General features: G+C 38.5%; 1 protein-coding gene across 6 annotated transcripts in view; it reads left to right on the top strand.

Moving 5' to 3' along the window:
• Nucleotides 1-12,863, top strand: part of VPS13B (vacuolar protein sorting 13 homolog B) — a 506,220-nt gene that overhangs the window by 114,360 nt on the left and 378,997 nt on the right. The window lies entirely within an intron of this gene.

Here is a 12,863-nt window from a genome sequence, read left to right as displayed (position 1 = left end):
TTATTGTTTATCTGTTGTGAATAAACACCTAAGAAGAATAATTGAGATCTTTTGGAATCTCCATCATTACCAGTCTTGGAGAATGTGTTAGGAGAATGACCGATGTAGTAAATCATGACTTGAAGCAGAATGGTAGATTAGACTGCCGCTGGAAGTCTTTATCAGTCCTATTTTGCTCAGTCCTAGTTTCCCTTTTCAGTCCTGTTTTTTAAAGTTGAATCTGTCTTGATCTGATGATGCAAAAGAACTGTTGTATTTTTCACATATGTAACCCTTGGAATAAATGTTTTAAGTGCTTAGTTTTTCCTTCTTTCCCAAAAGTCACTGGTTCTCTTCATTCCTTGATTCTGTGTGGGTCACCTAAGGATGAGATTGTGAGATTTTATTTTCAAGTGCTGGTACTTCTGAAGGTAGCAGGTTTACAATCCAAACCTCGGAGAAATGTGAAAATACACTCATTTGATCATTTCAGATGGTCTTAGGGTTTGCACAGTTCCAGACTAACCTGTTCCATCATTTAACATGTTTTGGTCCTTCAGTTCACTGAGCTGTGATACAACCATGCTAACAATATATCTGCAGAATAGAAATCTGAAGTGCACATTTTAAGTACTTACAATAAAGTAAATGAACAGTATAGTACACTTGTTTTGATCTTCTATTGTTCGTGGCTTAACGCTTGACCTGGTAAATTTTATACTTTTGTAGTTGTACTTTGCGTTAACTAGATGAACACAGCTTTGAGTTCAAGGCTATGAAATGAATCTCATCTACCCTTTTGCCCTGATTCTTGGTTTAGTTGATTCTCTAAGTCTACTACCTTTTGTTACCATACCTTTGTGTAAAATTTAGTATCATGCCTTGTTGAAAATTATCCTTGTACTTAGTGTCAGCTTCCACGTACTTTAACAGTAACATGTATGTATGCAAGCTTCTAAAAAAAACCTGACAGTAATTGAACAGGGAAGTTGTAATTTCAGATTTTTTTGGTGGTGTTTTTTTGTTTTTTTTTTTTTCCCCAGTGAAGTAACTATGAGGATAATATGGTCAATAAGGAACTTTCTGGTAAACAAGGCACATCTGTTAATTACTGATATGCTTCTACTAACATTTAGCTTTGTTTCTGCAACATAGAAAAACAGCTAATGAACGTTGCTTGCAAGTCCTTCATTCGGTTTCCCGCCTGCCATTGCATGCCCCTGTACACCTCTGGGCTTGTGCAGATCAGCCTTTGATGTGCTGATGGCTCCTGTGGTGGACCTGGGAGTAGCCCAGCAGGGTATTATTTGGGCTCCCCCTCCTGCCATTGTATCTCTGTGGGTGTACAGATGAGCTTTTATTGTATAACCTACCATCTCAGGGAAATAACAGCCTTTTTGTCATTGTATTGAATTTTCCATCTGATCACAGCTCGTTTGTAGCTATGCACTGAAGTAGTACAAAAGTACTTCAAGAAAATAGCTTTCCATCATTGTGATGTTGTGGATTAATTGTTTCTTTGATCAGTTTTGTACAAATAATGCAAATATAAACACATCTGTTTTATTTTCTTTTATAGCTCTTTCCCTGTGTTCCTTGGCTTTTTCTGAGTTTTGTTTCTACGAAATTGTAGTGTTCTTGCAGGAAAAATTAACAATATAATTGAAGATCTTCTTACCTTCACTTTATCCTGTTTCCAAGGGGATCTCTCTCTTGAAATTCATTGCTTTCATTCTGTGGTGACAAGAATCATAAACTGTGTGTTTCATGAGTACTGTTGCCCAAATTGTCTTCTACCTTTACATTTTCAAGCTTCTAAAAGCCATCTTTCTAACTAATTAGAAATATAGCAGGACAAACAGCTATGTCTCTAGATTCTTCCCCCGCCCTGTTAAAGATAAATAAAAAAGCCCAGCTCAGACACGACATTATTCTCAAAAAAAAAGAAAGGGCTTATGTAGTTTGTCTTCCTATTTTTAATGGTTGGCTATTACCCAGAGGTTTCCAGCAAATCTGCCTACCGACAGTCTGGATCACAGGATTTTACACATTCTTGATACATAGTACACCACCATGCTTTTTTGTCCTTTGTGAGCAAACTGTGCCCTCCTATAGAAATGTTCTAGTTATGAGTTACCCTTCCAGATGTGTTCTGCCAATTTTGAAAATATACTAAGATGTCAAATTTTTCTTCTATAGTTTACTACTTGCACATAGCTAGTCTCAAATATGTTTGCCATTTGTTTACATAGCCTACATCTTTCTCAACTGCCTATGTCTGTATTACCACTTTTTATGCCGTGATTGAAGAGAGTTATTGGGATGAAACAGTTGTTGCTGAGCTCTTTATGTCTTTATTGAGGCTTTGTGCCAGGTGCTTTCTGTGAGTGAGTGATGTGCCTCCATAACATATTGATTCAGTATTACTTGAACTCAAAAGTGGTACCACAAGCTTTTGTATCCTCTCAGCATAGAAGTTTTTTAGCAGAAATTATGGTCCCTAGTTGTATACTTTTTCCAACACAGCCATCTCCTCCAGTTTTAAAACTCCATCACTGAAACTGTGCTTACGATATGGGCTAAGACATACTAGAGGGAAAGAAGAACAGGTGAATTAGGGTAAAAAAGAAAGAAAAAATTGAAAGGAAGGAAAAAGGGAGAAAGATGATCAACTAATAAAAAGGGAAGAGAGATGAAGGGGAAGCCAAAGCAAGGAAAAGCAGGTAGAAGGAGTTAAAGTAGAAAATCAGTAAAAGTTAAGCCAAAATTTAATAGGAAGACAAGTACAGATACCTGAGTTGCAGGAGGAGGAGAGAACATCAGGGAAGAACACCTGACTACTGGCACTTTGACATGCTGTGGAGAGTCTCCCAAGGTACGAAGGCCTCTTTGGGAACCTGTCTGCTGGGTAACTGCTGAAAGACTTTCTCTGGATGTAGTTTAAAAAGGGAGCTCTGCACTGTATATTTCCGCAAACATAGGAGCAGAATTTATAGCTGGTATCTGGGGTTCTGTCCTACAGTTTCATCTGGAGCAGAAATGTTTTTCTGCTCCAAAACTTACTTCAAAACTAATTGAGGCTGAAGGTGGTGTAGGGATTCAGAACAAACTCTCAAGCTCTTTCCTGTACAAATTCTTGCTGTGAATAGATTCATGGAATACCAGGAAGGGAAAATTACTTGAACACTCTTATGCCCCCCCACCTACCTTCCTCCCTCTGCTTTCCAGAAACCTTTTTCTACTAGGAGAAAAACACTTTCCTCAACTATTTCACAGTTTGTTAGTTATTTGACTTGCTGTCTTCATCAGGTAGTCTGAGAGTTTCTCTTTTGATTAACTTGTCCAAAGGCAAGCTGTCTGAAAAAGTAAGTTTTGAAGTCTCAAAAGGAAGTTCTGTATGTTTGGTTTCTGACAGAATTTAGAAATGAAGTGCCTATACTACTTAAAATTTGTATTTGTCATACATAGTAAGGTCTGTTACCTTAAAACCACCGGTAAAAAGATGTATACAGCACTGTGACTAGCTGATTGAGCTCAGAACTTGTGGAGGACAGGTAAAATGAATATTTCAAGAAGGATATAAGTTTTTTACACTATTTATTGTAAATATGCTTACATATTATATCTTCCTTAGCTTGAGACTATTTAATTCTGCTAAGAGCACATTTTTTATTATAACTGATTTGGAATTTGCAGATACAGGTAATGGCTTAATGGAATTTTTGAAAGCACCTGACTCCCTTCATTGCAGTGACACCTGAGCAGTTTTGTAATCTGTAGTTTTAAATGCCTACTTGGCAAAGGTTCTTTTCAAATGTCAGCTGATATTTTTTGGGTTCAGAGAAGCCAAGACAATAAAAAAAATTGCGATAAATATAAACATTGAAACTTATTACTTGAATGAATAGGCTTTACCATTAAAAAGTACAAGGAAGAGTCATACTGCCTAAAATAGGAGTTGTGCAAGAACAAAAAGAATAGAAAATTAAGAATAGTAGATGGGAATACAAAGTGACAAAATGCAAAATAAGAAATGGATAAATAAAACAGCTGCAAACAACTGTTTGATCTTTTTATGGGTTGAGAAAAAGGCATTATTTTTGATAATGCATTACATCTAAAACAGGAAAAAAGAACAAAAAAAGTCTTCAAACCACACATAGGTCTTTGGAAATTTATGTTTGTGTTTTGGTTTTATTTTATAATCTTTCTAGTCTACAAGCACAACAGTATGTTACATGTCAGTTAAATAATGTGTTAGTTCTTATGCTTGCACATGCTTGTGAAACATCCCAATTTTGCATTTCATCCACTATAAATGTGGAAACAAACATGAATCTGAAAGGCATCATGCTTTCTACATTTTTGCAAGTAGATGTATTGATGTTATTAAAATTCTTTTACAGTTATAATTTCACAATTTTTTTACAAAAATTAGTGTACAAAATACCAAAATTTTAGAAAAATAGTGCCAGTTAAGATCTTTCAGTGGTTGAGCATAATTAATCCTCTGGAGTGATTTTACTGTGTATTTTTTCATTATTTTTTAGTAGGTACCCGAAGCGCTCAGTTTCTAACCATTTCAGCTTGCCAAGAAAACATATACACAGTCACACATGGCTTTAGTTTACTCTGGAAAACTGGAACTTGCTACCACTTTTTCCTTGTCCTATTCAGGTAGTTCATTATTTTGTTGACAGTTCGGTTCCATTAATCTGGTATTTTTGGGAAAATTGCTTGCAGACCTTACGTTTCTCTACTGAAGGTGATCAAATAGGCATTTGAATCCCTCATGTAAATGATGTCTTAAAGTTAAAATAAAATCTACTTTCCAGAAAGTAACTGTAAAACTATTTTATGCAAGATTTCATGTGGGATACCTTAATGGTTGAATAATAAATTTTACCTCATAAAAATGAAATTCAATAATACAGTAGCTTTCTCAGCGCAGTAGCATCTGGTTGAATCTCATGAGAGCCAATATTTTCCAACTCATTAGGATCATGTCGTTCTGTATGTCGTCAACATTGACTTAGCCAAGCTACCTTTACTTACATAACCGCCAAACTATTAAATAGGTCTCTTGTGGAGTGAAGTCAAATATTCCTCTTATTTTGCTTTTGCCTTGGAAGAAGAGAAGAAAATGTACATACTGTAACATTTAAACATCTGGTCTAAACCACATCAGGGTAACACTGAGGAAAGTAACAGAATTCAGTATTCTTCCCAGGTGTACATATAAAAAAGGGTTGTGGAGCTGCTGCATAGTTCTTTTAACCACTTAGGAAAAAGACTGAAGTAAGGGACTTGCCTTTCTAATACCCCTGTTTTTAAAACTACTTTCTTCCTCTTACCTGCTCCCCTGCCACCAACCCCCGAAACACCAAACCCAGCAAAAGCCCAACATTTCAAAGTTTCATTTTGAGGAGTATGACTTAAACTTTCTGTTTAAAATCGAAGTGTAATAGTGTATTCTCTTAAGTCATTGCTTGGGAGTGGCAGGACACAGCTGTATGAAATTTGCACAGTATAAACAGTTTACTGTCTTGCATGGGTGCTTGTACCCACATGAAGGATCCTCATCCTTCATGCAGGCTTCTGAATACAATGTGTAAATAGTATTATTTTTATACATAGTACATTTCTGTGAAAGTCTGGTAGATTATCGACTCTAATTTCAAATGGAAACAGAGTGTAGATAAGCACCCCAAGCACAATTTGTTCTTAGTTATTTGAACTTAATATAGTTGTATATAATCTTTTGTTTCTTCTTATTGTAGACATTTTCAGTGATATTCTTAAGTCATGAACTGACTTACACTGAACATGGGATAGGTGGGACATTTTATCACCTTTAATATGTAATCAATGAGGTTTAGCTTGTTGAGTATCTTAATAAATCCTCTGCCTGAAGCAATGATTCTGTAGTGGCCTGAAATGAGGAACTAACACGTGAAGTATGCATGTAAACCAGTAAGTTTAAGTGCTTTTTTTTTTTCCCCCCAGTCTAATTAATATACACTAATAAGCTTTGAAATTGAAAAATACAGCTTTCTCATGAAAGAATGGTGATAGGCATACTTATGGCACTCATACAAACTTAACTCCGATTTGTAACATTGTGCTAAAGAATCTAATGTACTTAAAGATCCACTTGAGACTTTTAAAATGTCTGTTGTGGTGAAAGTGAATGTATACTTAGTGTCAACAGCACAGTAAAGGACAAAAAGAAAGAGTAAAACAAATCAATAGGTTGTGAAAAGAACACGTATATACATGAAATCTGTAGATATACATAAACATATATAAGTTTCTTAAGCTGAATTGTGTTTCAGAATTGCAGCTCAGTTCAGTGTGTATGTTGAAATTAACAGTGAACTCTTGTTGGGTATGTTGGTGGGCTACCAAAAACAAGAGACCTAAACTTAGAGCTATAAATAGTGCCCTTCCTCCAGAGCCTGTAGTTTATTTGCACAAATAGCAATGGAAGTTGTGACTGAGAGCACCTGTTTTGTTTGTTCAGCTGTTAGCTTTATGTTATTTCTTGTTCTATTAAGACAGCAGGGAGGTAGGCTACCTTTTTGCCTTGTTCTGGCTGCCTTTTTGCCTTGTTCTAGCTGCCATATACTGCGTCACATGAAAAGCTTTACAGGGAGGTTGAGGTGGTGGCTTCTTTTCTAAGAGCAATAGAGTATGTTGAGATTAAGCTACTGGAATTCAGTGTTATGACAAGAAGAATATAAGTGTTCTTCTTATGGGAAGAATAGAAGTCACAGATCTGCATAATAGGAACTGAAAAATTTCTGAGAAGAGCTCAGAGCAGACACAAAAGAAAGCTTTGAGATAACAGAAGGAAAGATTCTTTTTTGAGGGGTGTCCTGGTTTCAGCTGGGATAGAGGTAATTTTATTCTTATTAGAATAGTGCCATGTTTTGGATTTAGTATGGGATTTGGTATGAGAAGAATGTTGATAATACACTGGCGTTTTTAGTTCTTGCTAAGAAAATCAAGGACTTTTCAATTTCCCATGCTTTACTCATGTGCAGGTGCACAAGAAGCTGGGAGGGGGCATAGCCAGAGTAACAGACCCAAATTGCCCAATGGGATATTCCATATCACGCAAGTCATGCTCAGTAGGTAGATGAGGGTTGGCTGGGAAGCTTGCTCGCTCTCTTCCCGGATTGCAGTTTCAGGATTTCTCTCCTCCGGGCTCGCTAGCCAGCGGTGGGCTGGGCATTGATCAGCGGGTGGTGAGCAGTTGCACTGTGCATCACTTATGTGTATATTTTATTATTATATTTTATTTCAATTATTAAACTGTTTTTATCTCAACCCACAAGTCTCTTTACCTTTCCGATTCTCTCCCGCACTCCCTGGGAGAGGTGGGCGGAGAGTGAGTGAGCATCTGCATGGTATTTAGCAGCCTGCCAGGTTAAAACCATGACAAGGGAGAACCCAGAGAAGTTGTCAAATTAGAGTGATCCAGGAGGCCATCAGTGGTTGCTAACACAATAATAAAGCATGAATGAGAAGGCCATGGTGTGTTTTGGTGCCTGTTTTAAGAAAAAGTTGCATGCAGAGGTCCTGCAATGGAAGTATTGACCCCAGTCATGCTACCATTTGCTGAAGAGTACTTTTCAGAGAAGCAAAAGGAAACTTTTTTCTTTGCTCCTGGCAAAAAATAATAGAGTTGTCAGAAAATTCAAGTTGGAAGGGACTGCAGGAAGTCTCTAGTCTAATCTCCTACAGTCCTAGTCACTTACGAGATCAGACCAAGTTCCTTAGGGCTTTATCCAGTCAGGCCTTGAAAATCTCCAAGGGTAAGAATGCCCTGCCTCTCTGTGCAACCTGTACCACTGCTTGAGTGTTCACATGGTGGGAAAGCTTTTCCTTCTGTCCAGGCAGAACCTTTCCTGTTTCAATATATGACCGTTGTCTTTCATCCTCCTACTATGCACTGTTGGGAAGAGCCTAGCTGCGTCTTTATCACAACCTTCCTGTACATACTGGAAGGCTGCTAATATGTCAAATGTATTACTGCTGTTTTTCACCTTTTTAAACTTTAAAGCCAAATCATAACTGAGGAGTCCTAGATAGTGCTAAAACTCAGCAATGGTGCCTCTGAAATCTGTTTCCTGTTCTAATTCTCATGCCAACTAGATTTAACCTGAGCTTTGATGCTATTGGTACATATAAACTCAGTCGCACTGTTGTTGGTTAATAAGTGTGCTAGTGTATGACATTGAATACTTCCAGCTCAGACCATCACTCTGTGGTAGTTTGACAGTTGTGGAAATTACAGAAGTCAGTATCTCTCCTTTTCCCCTTCAGATTAAAGAATCCTGCTTTGTAGGATATTAGATCAGTTTATATAGTGAGATGTTCTAAGAGGGAAATACATACATACAGGTGATACAACACAAAAAAAATAATAAATAATTATTGTCTACTGATTGTATAATCTTTTCTGTTTATGGTTTCATGAGACCCCCTTTCATTTTAAAATGTAAACAAAGCTTTTGTGGGCTGCTAAAACTGCCTGTTATAGGGTTTTGTTCACAAGTTTTAGTTCTTGGGCTTCAGTAGTTGCTATTTAAAAATCTTAAGTGTGTGCTATCACGTTCCTCCTTGTTACTTAGAATGAGAAATTTTGCAGTTTGGAAAGTAGCAGGCTAATGAGAGGTTTTGATCTTGATGAGGCAAGAAATATCAGCAAGGAAATTTTGAATAGGATAAATTATTAGGGAATGCGAATGAAATAGAAAAATAGTAAGTGCAGAATTGAAGAAGTTCCTGTGAGGAACTTCTTGTAGTAAAAATCTGTTTGCTGTAGTAGTAATCTTTACTGTAGGAAAAAAGCCCTTAAAGAATAAGCACCTTGATAAGCTATTAAACATTGTAGAAGCAAGTTTTGTGTTTGTAAACATGTCATATTGAAGGCTGATCTTGAGTACATAGTGAGTTTACATAGTGTGTCTGGTCTTGATCAAATAAAAGTTGCAGTAAGTTGAAATCATGTGACACATTCTAAGTATTGGACCGCTGCTTAAAACTTATTGTAACAGTGCCTACAATACTAATAGTTTACAAAATACTAGTATGCTCTAAAATTACTTTAATGTAATGAACTCTAGTGAATGACATGGAAAATTACTTTCCATTTGTGGGAGCATTTTGTTTCTTGTGACAAGGTAAGATGATAAATACTAAAGGTATTCTTGCCATAGAAAGATAACAGAGTATTATGTACTGCAATAGCAATTGCTAGTCTGATGCCCCACATGATTTATCATATTAAATCAGGCTTTTTAAAAAGCTGCATATGTCGTGATAATTTTAAACCTAGAGATTATAGATCCAAATCCCAGTTTGTAATTGCATAGATATTTAAGAAAAAGATATTCTTCTCCAGGAATATATCTTGTGGGAGAGTTGTTAAGCTGTTGAAATGCAAACTGTATGAGGAATGAATATTGTGACCCTTGCAGTAAAGAATAATGTTTTACCTACGTGTCTAGTCCACCTCATAGTCATAGAATAAAATTAGTGCAACGTACATGTAATAAGGTAATGGTAAGGACAGAAATTGTATTTTTTACTGGAAAATACTAACCTACAATTAGAGCAGTGCTTTGGGTATGAATTGTTTAGGTTAGTATTATGCCTCTAAAGGGTGAGCAGTTCTTTTGTAGAAAAATTCTACCAATGGTAGAAATACATAGTAACATAAAAAGGTAGTAACAATGAAGCAGACATAGTTAGTGAAACATTAGATTCCCAGGACACTATAGTAAGCAAGAAAATTTTTGAACTAACATTTTACAGTTTTGATTTTGGTTTTGGAGAGGAATTTCTGAGGAATAAGTGAAGAAAGGGAGGTGTACTTTTACAGTGTTATTTAACGGTACCGAGTGAATTTCCCTTTTGTTTGTGTGAAGCGTAATAGGAAAATTAAATGTGGCACAGCAGATGTAACTGCTTTGATCTTGCTTTGAAGTGTTGTACTATTGTAGGAAAGTATTCCTTACTTTGCAGTATTGTTGTTGTAGATTTTTTTTTTTTAAATGAATAAAGATACATATCACACTATGTGATATGTTAATTAAAAGCTTGGATTCTAAGGAGATTACAGAGTTCTATGTATAACTGCAGGTCCTGATTTTTGTGAGCTTTGTCTTAAGCAAAACAAGAGCTCCTGCATCTGCTTAACATCCTCCAAAACATACTTTGGAACCAGGTCTGCTGTCGATTCAGAGAAAGTAATCAGGGCTATTTCCAGAAACACCTTTGTTTTAATTGGAGATCATTTCACAGAATCACAGAATCAGTCAGGTTGGAAGAGACCTCTGGGATCATCAAGTCCAACCATTGCCCTGACACCACCATGTCAACTAGACCATGGCACTAAGTGCCATGTCCAGTCTTTTCTTAAACACATCCAGAGATGGTGACTCCACCACCTCCCTGGGCAGCCCGTTCCAATGTCTAATGACCCTTTCTGAAAAGAAATTCTTCCTAATGTCCAACCTGAACCTCCCCTGGCGAAGCTTGAGGCTGTGTCCTCTTGTCCTATCGCTAGTTGCCTGGGAGAAGAGGCTGACTCCCACTCCACTACAACCTCCCTTCAAGTAGTTGTAGACTGCAATAAGGTCACCTCTGAGCCTCCTCTTCTCCAGGCTAAACCACCCCAGCTCCCTCAGCTGTTCCTCATAGGTCAGACCCTCCAGACCCTTCACCAGCTTGGTCGCCCTCCTCTGGACTCGCTCCAACACCTCAACATCTTTCTTGAAGTGCAAGGCCCAGAAGTGGACACAGTATTCAAGGTGCGGCCTCACCAGTGCCGAGTACAGAGGGACAATCACTTCCCTAGACCGGCTGGCTACACTATTCCTAATAGAGGCCAGGATGCCATTGGCCTTCTTGGCCACCTGGGCACACTGCTGGCTCATGTTTAGCCGGCTGTCGATCAGCACCCCCAGGTCTCTTTCCACCGGGCCGCTTTCTAACCACTCCTCCCCCAGCCTGTAGCGCTGCATGGGGTTGTTGTGGCCGAAGTGTAAGACCCGGCACTTGTTCTTGTTGAACCTCATGCCGTTGGTCTCGGCCCATCTATCTAACCTGTCCAGATCCCTCTGTAGGGCCTTCCTACCCTCCAGCAGATCGACACTCCCACCCAGCTTGGTGTCATCTGCAAATTTGCTGAGGGTGCACTCAATCCCTACATCTAGATCATCTATAAAGATATTGAACAGCACCGGCCCCAGAACTGAGCCCTGGGGAACACTGCTAGTGACCGGCCGCCAGCTGGACTTTGCCCCATTCACCACCACTCTCTGGGCTCGGCCATCCAGCCAGTTTTTAACCCATCGAAGAGTCCACCCATCCAAGCCCCAGGCAGCCAGTTTGTCTAGGAGGATGCTGTGGGAGACAGTGTCGAATGCCTTACTGAAGTCTAGATAGACTACATCCACAGCCCTGCCCTCATCTACTAAGCGGGTCACTTGGTCATAGAAGGAGACCAGGTTGGTCGAGCAGGACCTGCCTTTCATGAATCCATGTTGGCTGGCCCCGATGCCCCGATTGTCCTGCATGCGCCGTGTAATGGCACTCAGGATGATCTGTTCCATCACCTTGCCTGGCACCGAGGTCAGGCTGACAGGCCTATAGTTCCCTGGATCATCCTTCTGACCCTTCTTGTAGATGGGCGTTACATTTGCTAATTTCCAGTCAGCTGGAACTTCTCCAGTTAACCAGGACTGGTGGTAGATAATCGAGAGTGGTTTGGCAAGTTCATTTGCCAGTTCCTTCATTACTCTGGGGTGAATCCCATCAAGGCCCATAGTCTTGTGGGTGTCCAACTGGCACAGCAGGTCACTAACCGTCTCCTCCTGGATTACGGGAGGTTCACACAGCCCCCCGTCCCTAACTTCAGGCTCTGGGGGCCGAGTCTCCTGAGGACAACCGGTCTTGACATTAAAGACCGAGGCAAAGAAGGCATTGAGTACCTCTGCCTTTTCCTCATCCCCTGACACTACACTACCCTCCTCATTCAGGAAGTAAATTTAAATATGGTTAAAGTTATTAACTTATTAAACTCAACTTATTAACTATTATTAAACTTATTAAACATTTAAATTAGTGTAGTCCACAGTCTGAGCTTAGTTTCTTTCTGTTACGGTTACATCATAAGGCTGGTATAGATACAGATCAAACCAAATGTGTGTTTTAGTTTTTCTTTTTTTTCCTTTTTTCATTTTTTTCTTTTTTTTTTGTTTTGAGGGCAGCATGAGAAATCCAGATATTACAGCTTCTTATGCTGATTTCTGCTGTCTTTACACCCTGACTTTGTTGCTGCATCTCATTCATGATCTTTTCCTCTTTTCACTGTTTTTATGTGAGATCTTGGGATATCCGACCCTTTTCTTCTTTATCGGACTTCTTTGTTCCGATCCTTTTCCTTTCTCCTTTCCATTTGCCTCTTTTTCTGCTTGTCTTTAATAAACAGCAGGGGATCTGATCAGTTAGGTGTGGAGGGGTAAAATTGTCTTTTGCATGGTAGCTTCAAGTATTGTTTTTCTTGTTAAGGATGGTTTTTCTGAACTGGGGATTTTTGTAATCAGTTTTTTTGTTCCTCAGTTATTGCAGGGCATGGCGTGTGACTATGTAGAAAATACAGAAATTAAAAAGAAATGCAGCTCTCAGGTAGTGTTGTAGAAATATTTTAAATCTAGACTTATGCAAAAGGTTTTTTTAAGTAATCTAATAATTTATTCAAATTTTCCAGTTTAAGACATTGATGCATTTTTTCTCAATGTGCTGTTGGAAGAAGAAAAATTTCATTCCTTCAAGGGGTCGGATCTTGTCAGGAAACTGCATTTGGTTCT

The sequence above is a fragment of the Nyctibius grandis genome, chromosome 3, assembly GCF_013368605.1.
Source record: "Nyctibius grandis isolate bNycGra1 chromosome 3, bNycGra1.pri, whole genome shotgun sequence".
Lineage (NCBI taxonomy): Eukaryota > Metazoa > Chordata > Aves > Nyctibiiformes > Nyctibiidae > Nyctibius > Nyctibius grandis.
This window is presented reverse-complemented; position numbering and strand designations above follow the sequence as displayed.